The sequence below is a fragment of the Bufo bufo genome, chromosome 1, assembly GCF_905171765.1.
Source record: "Bufo bufo chromosome 1, aBufBuf1.1, whole genome shotgun sequence".
NCBI lineage: Eukaryota > Metazoa > Chordata > Amphibia > Anura > Bufonidae > Bufo > Bufo bufo.
In genome coordinates, this window is record NC_053389.1 from 839,092,486 (window position 1) to 839,101,995 (window position 9,510).

The 9,510-nt window shown below is 52.1% G+C and overlaps 1 protein-coding gene across 1 annotated transcript in view; it reads right to left on the bottom strand.

The window, feature by feature from the left end:
* SENP3 (SUMO specific peptidase 3) overlaps positions 1-5,386 on the bottom strand; it is a 35,371-nt gene extending 29,985 nt beyond the window's left edge. Inside the window, exon 1 of the mRNA XM_040415366.1 lies at positions 5,219-5,386. The gene's annotated coding sequence lies outside the window, so the exon portion shown is untranslated. The remainder of the gene's footprint in view (positions 1-5,218) is intronic.
* Between the last annotated feature and the right edge of the window lie 4,124 nt (positions 5,387-9,510).

Sequence of the window (9,510 nt, forward strand, 5' to 3'; positions counted from 1 at the left end):
GGGGGCTCAGTGATATCAGGGGGTGCAGGTCATGAAGGGGCACTGTGATATCAGGGGTGCAGGGTATGGAGGGGGCTCAGTGATATCAGGGGTGCAGGTCATGGAGGGGGCTCAGTGATATCAGGGGTGCAGGTCATGGAGGGGGCTCAGTGATATCAGGGGTGCAGGTCATGGAGGGGGCTCAGTGATATCAGGGGGTGCAGGTCATGGAGGGGGCTCAGTGATATCAGGGGGTGCAGGGTATGGAGGGGGCTCAGTGATATCAGGGGGTGCAGGGTATGGAGGGGGCTCAGTGATATCAGGGGGTGCAGGTCATGGAGGGGGTTCAGTGATATCAGGGGGTGCAGGGTATGGAGGGGGCTCAGTGATATCAGGGGTGCAGGTCATGGAGGGGGCTCAGTGATATCAGGGGTGCAGGTCATGGAGGGGGCTCAGTGATATCAGGGGTGCAGGTCATGGAGGGGGCTCAGTGATATCAGGGGTGCAGGTCATGGAGGGGGCTCAGTGATATCAGGGGGTGCAGGTCATGGAGGGGGCTCAGTGATATCAGGGGTGCAGGTCATGGAGGGGGCTCAGTGATATCAGGGGTGCAGGTCATGGAGGGGGCTCAGTGATATCAGGGGTGCAGGTCATGGAGGGGGCTCAGTGATATCAGGGGTGCAGGTCATGGAGGGGGCTCAGTGATATCAGGGGTGCAGGTCATGGAGGGGGCTCAGTGATATCAGGGGTGCAGGTCATGGAGGGGGCTCAGTGATATCAGGGGTGCAGGTCATGGAGGGGGCTCAGTGATATCAGGGGTGCAGGTCATGGAGGGGGCAGTGATATCAGGGGGTGCAGGGTATGGAGGGGGCTCAGTGATATCAGGGGTGCAGGGTATGGAGGGGGCTCAGTGATATCAGGGGTGCAGGTCATGGAGGGGGCTCAGTGATATCAGGGGTGCAGGTCATGGAGGGGGCTCAGTGATATCAGGGGTGCAGGTCATGGAGGGGGCTCAGTGATATCAGGGGTGCAGGGTATGGAGGGGGCTCAGTGATATCAGGGGGTGCAGGTCATGGAGGGGGCTCAGTGATATCAGGGGTGCAGGGTATGGAGGGGGCTCAGTGATATCAGGGGTGCAGGGTATGGAGGGGGCTCAGTGATATCAGGGTATGGAGGGGGCTCAGTGATATCAGGGGTGCAGGTCATGGAGGGGGCTCAGTGATATCAGGGGTGCAGGTCATGGAGGGGGCTCAGTGATATCAGGGGTGCAGGTCATGGAGGGGGCTCAGTGATATCAGGGGTGCAGGTCATGGAGGGGGCTCAGTGATATCAGGGGGTGCAGGTCATGGAGGGGGCAGTGATATCAGGGGGTGCAGGGTATGGAGGGGGCTCAGTGATATCAGGGGTGCAGGTCATGGAGGGGGCTCAGTGATATCAGGGGTGCAGGTCATGGAGGGGGCTCAGTGATATCAGGGGGTGCAGGGTATGGAGGGGGCTCAGTGATATCAGGGGGTGCAGGGTATGGAGGGGGCTCAGTGATATCAGGGGGTGCAGGTCATGGAGGGGGCAGTGATATCAGGGGGTGCAGGGTATGGAGGGGGCTCAGTGATATCAGGGGTGCAGGTCATGGAGGGGGCTCAGTGATATCAGGGGTGCAGGTCATGGAGGGGGCTCAGTGATATCAGGGGGTGCAGGGTATGGAGGGGGCTCAGTGATATCAGGGGGTGCAGGGTATGGAGGGGGCTCAGTGATATCAGGGGTGCAGGTCATGGAGGGGGCTCAGTGATATCAGGGGTGCAGGTCATGGAGGGGGCTCAGTGATATCAGGGGTGCAGGTCATGGAGGGGGCTCAGTGATATCAGGGGGTGCAGGGTATGGAGGGGGCTCAGTGATATCAGGGGGTGCAGGGTATGGAGGGGGCTCAGTGATATCAGGGGGTGCAGGGTATGGAGGGGGCTCAGTGATATCAGGGGTGAAGGGTATGGAGGGGGCTCAGTGATATCAGGGGTGAAGGGTATGGAGGGGGCTCAGTGATATCAGGGGTGAAGGGTATGGAGGGGGCTCAGTGATATCAGGGGTGCAGGTCATGGAGGGGGCTCAGTGATATCAGGGGGTGAAGGGTATGGAGGGGGCTCAGTGATATCAGGGGGTGCAGGGTATGGAGGGGGCTCAGTGATATCAGGGGGTGCAGGGTATGGAGGGGGCTCAGTGATATCAGGGGGTGCAGGGTATGGAGGGGGCTCAGTGATATCAGGGGTGCAGGTCATGGAGGGGGCTCAGTGATATCAGGGGTGCAGGTCATGGAGGGGGCTCAGTGATATCAGGGGGTGCAGGGTATGGAGGGGGCTCAGTGATATCAGGGGTGCAGGTCATGGAGGGGGCTCAGTGATATCAGGGGTGCAGGTCATGGAGGGGGCTCAGTGATATCAGGGGTGCAGGTCATGGAGGGGGCTCAGTGATATCAGGGGTGCAGGTCATGGAGGGGGTTCAGTGATATCAGGGGTGCAGGTCATGGAGGGGGCTCAGTGATATCAGGGGTGCAGGTCATGGAGGGGGCTCAGTGATATCAGGGGTGCAGGTCATGGAGGGGGCTCAGTGATATCAGGGGTGCAGGTCATGGAGGGGGCTCAGTGATATCAGGGGGTGCAGGGTATGGAGGGGGCTCAGTGATATCAGGGGGTGCAGGTCATGGAGGGGGCTCAGTGATATCAGGGGTGCAGGTCATAGAGGGGGCTCAGTGATATCAGGGGTGCAGGGTATGGAGGGGGCTCTGTGATATCAGGGGTGCAGGGTATGGAGGGGGCTCAGTGATATCAGGGGTGCAGGTCATGGAGGGGGCTCAGTGATATCAGGGGTGCAGGTCATGGAGGGGGCTCAGTGATATCAGGGGGTGCAGGGTATGGAGGGGGCTCAGTGATATCAGGGGGTGCAGGGTATGGAGGGGGCTCAGTGATATCAGGGGTGCAGGTCATGGAGGGGGCTCAGTGATATCAGGGGTGCAGGTCATGGAGGGGGCTCAGTGATATCAGGGGTGCAGGTCATGGAGGGGGCTCAGTGATATCAGGGGTGCAGGTCATGGAGGGGGCTCAGTGATATCAGGGGTGCAGGTCATGGAGGGGGCTCAGTGATATCAGGGGTGCAGGTCATGGAGGGGGCTCAGTGATATCAGGGGTGCAGGTCATGGAGGGGGCTCAGTGATATCAGGGGTGCAGGTCATGGAGGGGGCTCAGTGATATCAGGGGGTGCAGGGTATGGAGGGGGCTCAGTGATATCAGGGGGTGCAGGTCATGGAGGGGGCTCAGTGATATCAGGGGTGCAGGTCATAGAGGGGGCTCAGTGATATCAGGGGTGCAGGGTATGGAGGGGGCTCTGTGATATCAGGGGTGCAGGGTATGGAGGGGGTTCAGTGATATCAGGGGGTGCAGGTCATGGAGGGGGCTCAGTGATATCAGGGGTGCAGGTCATGGAGGGGGCTCAGTGATATCAGGGGTGCAGGTCATGGAGGGGGCTCAATGATATCAGGGGTGCAGGTCATGGAGGGGGCTCAGTGATATCAGGGGTGCAGGGTATGGAGGGGGCTCAGTGATATCAGGGGTGCAGGTCATGGAGGGGGCTCAGTGATATCAGGGGTGCAGGTCATGGAGGGGGCTCAGTGATATCAGGGGTGCAGGTCATGGAGGGGGCTCAGTGATATCAGGGGTGCAGGTCATGGAGGGGGCTCTGTGATATCAGGGGTGCAGGGTATGGAGGGGGCTCAGTGATATCAGGGGGTGCAGGGTATGGAGGGGGCTCAGTGATACCAGGGGTGCAGGTCATGGAGGGGGCTCAGTGATATCAGGGGTGCAGGTCATGGAGGGGGCTCAGTGATATCAGGGGTACAGGGTATGGAGGGGGCTCAGTGATACCAGGGGTGCAGGTCATTGAGGGGGCTCAGTGATATCAGGGGGTGCAGGGTATGGAGGGGGCTCAGTGATATCAGGGGTGCAGGTCATGGAGGGGGCTCAGTGATATCAGGGGGTGCAGGGTATGGAGGGGGCTCAGTGATATCAGGGGGTGCAGGTCATGGAGGGGGCTCAGTGATATCAGGGGGTGCAGGTCATGGAGGGGGCTCAGTGATATCAGGGGTGCAGGTCATGGAGGGGGCTCAGTGATATCAGGGGTGCAGGTCATGGAGGGGGCTCAGTGATATCAGGGGTGCAGGTCATGGAGGGGGCTCAGTGATACCAGGGGTGCAGGTCATGGAGGGGGCTCAGTGATATCAGGGGTGCAGGTCATGGAGGGGGCTCAGTGATATCAGGGGTGCAGGTCATGGAGGGGGCTCAGTGATACCAGGGGGTGCAGGGTATGGAGGGGGCTCAGTGATATCAGGGGGTGCAGGGTATGGAGGGGGCTCAGTGATATCAGGGGTGCAGGTCATGGAGGGGGCTCAGTGATATCAGGGGTGCAGGTCATGGAGGGGGCTCAGTGATATCAGGGGTGCAGGTCATGGAGGGGGCTCAGTGATACCAGGGGGTGCAGGGTATGGAGGGGGCTCAGTGATATCAGGGGGTGCAGGGTATGGAGGGGGCTCAGTGATATCAGGGGTGCAGGTCATGGAGGGGGCTCAGTGATATCAGGGGTGCAGGTCATGGAGGGGGCTCAGTGATATCAGGGGTGCAGGGTATGGAGGGGGCTCAGTGATATCAGGGGGTGCAGGTCATGGAGGGGGCTCAGTGATATCAGGGGTGCAGGTCATGGAGGGGGCTCAGTGATATCAGGGGGTGCAGGGTATGGAGGGGGCTCAGTGATATCAGGGGTGCAGGTCATGGAGGGGGCTCAGTGATATCAGGGGTGCAGGTCATGGAGGGGGCTCAGTGATATCAGGGGGTGCAGGGTATGGAGGGGGCTCAGTGATATCAGGGGTGCAGGTCATGGAGGGGGCTCAGTGATATCAGGGGGTGCAGGTCATGGAGGGGGCTCAGTGATATCAGGGGTGCAGGTCATGGAGGGGGCACTGTGATATCAGGGGTGCAGGGTATGGAGGGGGCTCAGTGATATCAGGGGTGCAGGTCATGGAGGGGGCTCAGTGATATCAGGGGGTGCAGGTCATGGAGGGGGCTCAGTGATATCAGGGGTGCAGGTCATGGAGGGGGCTCAGTGATATCAGGGGTGCAGGTCATGGAGGGGGCTCAGTGATATCAGGGGTGCAGGTCATGGAGGGGCAGTGACACAATGGGGCGCGGGTCAGCCCCTCACATACACGTCCGCTGCTGCTCTCCAGGCTCCCCCGCGTCCTCTCATCCCCTCCCTGGTCACCGGGTCGCGCTCTTTTCTCTCTGTCGTCGTCGGTCAGGCAGTCGCACGACAGTAACGTCACAACATCGCGCCGCCGCCTCCTGCAGGGAGTGGGACCGGATCGCTATGGTAACACCGCCCCCATCCCGGAAGCGCCGCCATCTTTAACCTCTCTAATGCGGCATTAGGATTCGGTATAAAGCACTGGGCGCCATCTTGGTGCTCCAGTAAACCTCCCTGTATAGTCCCTGTCACCCGAGGGGCTGTCGGGTCTTCGAAGGCCGTGCCCGGGGTCCTGCAGCGTCCTTCACATCCCCCAGTATGGGCTGACGCCATCTTGGAACACCCAGAGCGGCCGGGCACGTGGCCAGCCATTGTTACTTTCACTGGGAGCCCCACGTGGTCTGATCCACTGGGTCACATGACTCGTATCCTTGGAAACTAGTTTAATCTCCCCGCCTCTGTAATGTGTCCCCTCCCCCTATAGTCACGTGTATCCTGGAGGTATATGGGGTAATATCAGTGTATACTAGATGTATATGGGGTAATATCAGTGTATACTAGATGTATATGGGGTAATATCAGTGTATACTAGAGGTATATGGGGTAATATCAGTGTATACTAGATGTATATGGGGTAATAGCAGTGTATACTAGATGTATATGGGGTAATAGCAGTGTATACTAGATGTATATGGGGTAATAGCAGTGTATACTGGAGGTATATGGGGTAATATCAGTGTATACTAGAGGTATATGGGGTAATATCAGTGTATACTAGAGGTATATGGGGTAATATCAGTGTATACTAGATGTATATGGGGTAATATCAGTGTATACTAGATGTATATGGGGTAATATCAGTGTATACTGGAGGTATATGGGGTAATATCAGTGTATACTAGATGTATATGGGGTAATAGCAGTGTATACTGGAGGTATATGGGGTAATATCAGTGTATGCTAGATGTATATGGGGTAATAGCAGTGTATACTAGATGTATATGGGGTAATAGCAGTGTATACTGGATGTATATGGGGTAATATGAGTGTATACTAGATGTATATGAGGTAATATCAGTGTATGCTGGAGGTATATGGGGTAATATCAGTGTATGCTGGAGGTATATGGGGTAATATCAGTGTATACTGGAGGTATATGGGGCAATATCAGTGTATACTAGATGTATATGGGTTAATATCAGTGTATACTAGATGTATATGGGGTAATAGTGTATGCTGGAGGTATATGGTTTAATATCAGTGTATGCTGGAGGTATATGGGGTAATATCAGTGTATACTAGATGTATATGGGGTAATATCAGTGTATGCTGGAGATATATGGGGTAATAGCAGTGTATACTGGAGGTATATGGGGTAATATCAGTGTATACTAGATGTATATGGGGTAATATCAGTGTATACTAGATGTATATGGAGTAATATCAGTGTATACTAGATGTATATGGGGTAATATCAGTGTATACTGGAGGTATATGGGGTAATATCAGTGTATACTAGATGTATATGGGGTAATAGCAGTGTATGCTGGAGGTATATGGGGTAATATCAGTGTATACTAGATGTATATGGAGTAATATCAGTGTATACTGGAGGTATATGGGGTAATAGTTTATGCTGGAGATATATGGGGTAATATCAGTGTATACTAGATGTATATGGGGTAATATCAGTGTATACTAGATGTATATGGAGTAATATCAGTGTATACTAGATGTATATGGGGTAATATCAGTGTATACTAGATGTATATGGAGTAATATCAGTGTATACTAGATGTATATGGGGTAATATCAGTGTATGCTGAAGATATATGGGGTAATATCAGTGTATACTGGAGGTATATGGGGTAATATCAGTGTATACTGGAGGTATATGGAGTAATATCAGTGTATACTGGAGGTATATGGGGTAATATCAGTGTATGCTGGAGGTATATGGGGTAATATCAGTGTATACTAGATGTATATGGGGTAATATCAGTGTATACTGGAGGTATATGGGGTAATATCAGTGTATACTGGAGGTATATGGGGTAATATCAGTGTATACTAGATGTATATGGGGTAATATCAGTGTATACTAGATGTATATGGGGTAATATCAGTGTATACTAGAGGTATATGGGGTAATATCAGTGTATACTAGATGTATATGGGGTAATATCAGTGTATACTAGATGTATATGGGGTAATATCAGTGTATACTAGATGTATATGGGGTAATATCAGTGTATGCTGGAGGTATATGGGGTAATAGCAGTGTATACTAGATGTATATGGGGTAATATTAGTGTATACTAGATGTATATGGGGTAATATCAGTGTATACTAGATGTATATGGGGTAATATCAGTGTATACTAGATGTATATGGGGTAATATCAGTGTATACTAGATGTATATGGGGTAATAGCAGTGTATACTAGATGTATATGGGGTAATAGCAGTGTATACTAGAGGTATATGGGGTAATATCAGTGTATACTAGATGTATATGGGGTAATAGCAGTGTATACTAGATGTATATGGGGTAATAGCAGTGTATACTAGATGTATATGGGGTAATATCAGTATATACTAGATGTATATGGGGTAATATCAGTGTATACTGGAGGTATATGGGGTAATATCAGTGTATACTAGATGTATATGGGGTAATATCAGTGTATACTAGATGTATATGGGGTAATAGCAGTGTATGCTTGTAGAGGTTACCCCGGAGCATAGAGGGGTTTCCACCGCTGGAGGGTGTCCTTTCCCGATTATTGAGGAGTCTTCTCAGCATCCAGTAGTGATATCTGTATATTTGTTACCCCCAATAAGAGACAAGACTCTAGATTGAGGGTGAAGAAGAACTACTTTATTGATGGCCACAGCTCGGCCTTTTATGCAGGAACACAAACTACAGATAACGCTCTCACAAACAGGGGCTGGGTCACATGGCTTACAAGTAGACATTGTGTCTTTACCAAGACAATGGCCAAGAGTGTTATCTTGTGTATTGTAATTAAAGGGAACCTGTCACCGGGATTTTGGGTATAGAGCTGAGGACATGGGTTGCTAGATGGCCGCTAGCACATCCACAATACCCAGTCCCCATAGCTCTGTGTGCTTTTATTGTGTAAAAAAAACAATTTGATACATATGCAAATTGTAACGCCACCCCGGGCATAAAAGGGGGTAAAAGCCGTTTAAGAGATATTCCCTTTCCAGATGCAAAGGCAGCTACTAAAGACACCAAACTCCCGAACTGGAAACCATATGAATGCTGCACACAGCCGAACAGGAAAGGCTTACACTCCTAGCAGTCGAACTGGAACAGCATACAATAAATCCCCCCCAAGAACGAGACGAGGCTCCGTGTTGAGGGTCAAGCAGTGGTCACCCAGAGCTGTGCGTTTATTGATCTTATATGACATTGGTACACACTAGTACCACCCCAGGGTTTTGTAAAACAACCAATAAACACGTACAATACACTCAGACACTCCCACACAAAATCCTCCCCTCTGCCTGTGATACAATTACCTCACACAATGGGTTAATGTAATTATCACAGGCAGGAGAATGCACAATGTCTTCTGTCCTGGAGACAATTGGGAAGTAATCCAATTTATCTCCAAGGGCAGCGGCAAAACTCCATTAGCCACATGGTAGCAAAAGACATAAGAATATTTAACTGTGCAGCTGTTGCATAAACATGTAACTGTATGCTGTTAGAGACTGATTGCCAGGAGTGTAAGCCGCTTGGGTGCGTTTCCTATTCGTCTGCTAGCAGCTATTCGTGTGGTTCCGTCCGGAGTTTGGAGCATTCCCTTGTATGCAGTTACAATTGGTGGCAGCGGTGGGATCGTTCTCACAGCCAGAAGGACAGCTACAAAGAAACATCATTCCCTGGAATTACAATCTGAGGGCAACGCATGTCCCAGTACAGCGACCCGGACAGCAGCAGGATGGAACCAGCAGTGGCATATGATGAGGAAGACCTGAATGGCCGAGATGCATTAAGGAAAGGCATCTGGTACCAGGCCCTAGATAATGTACAATACCAGCGAGGCGAGAGTCTCCCCAGTGAATCCACACAAAATCCTCCCCTCTGCCTGTGATACAATTACCTTACACAATGGGTTGATGTAATTATCACAGGCAGGAGAATACACAATGTCTTCTGTTCTGGAGACAACCGAGGAGTAATTCAGTTATCTCGCAGGACAAAGGAAAATCACCAATACAC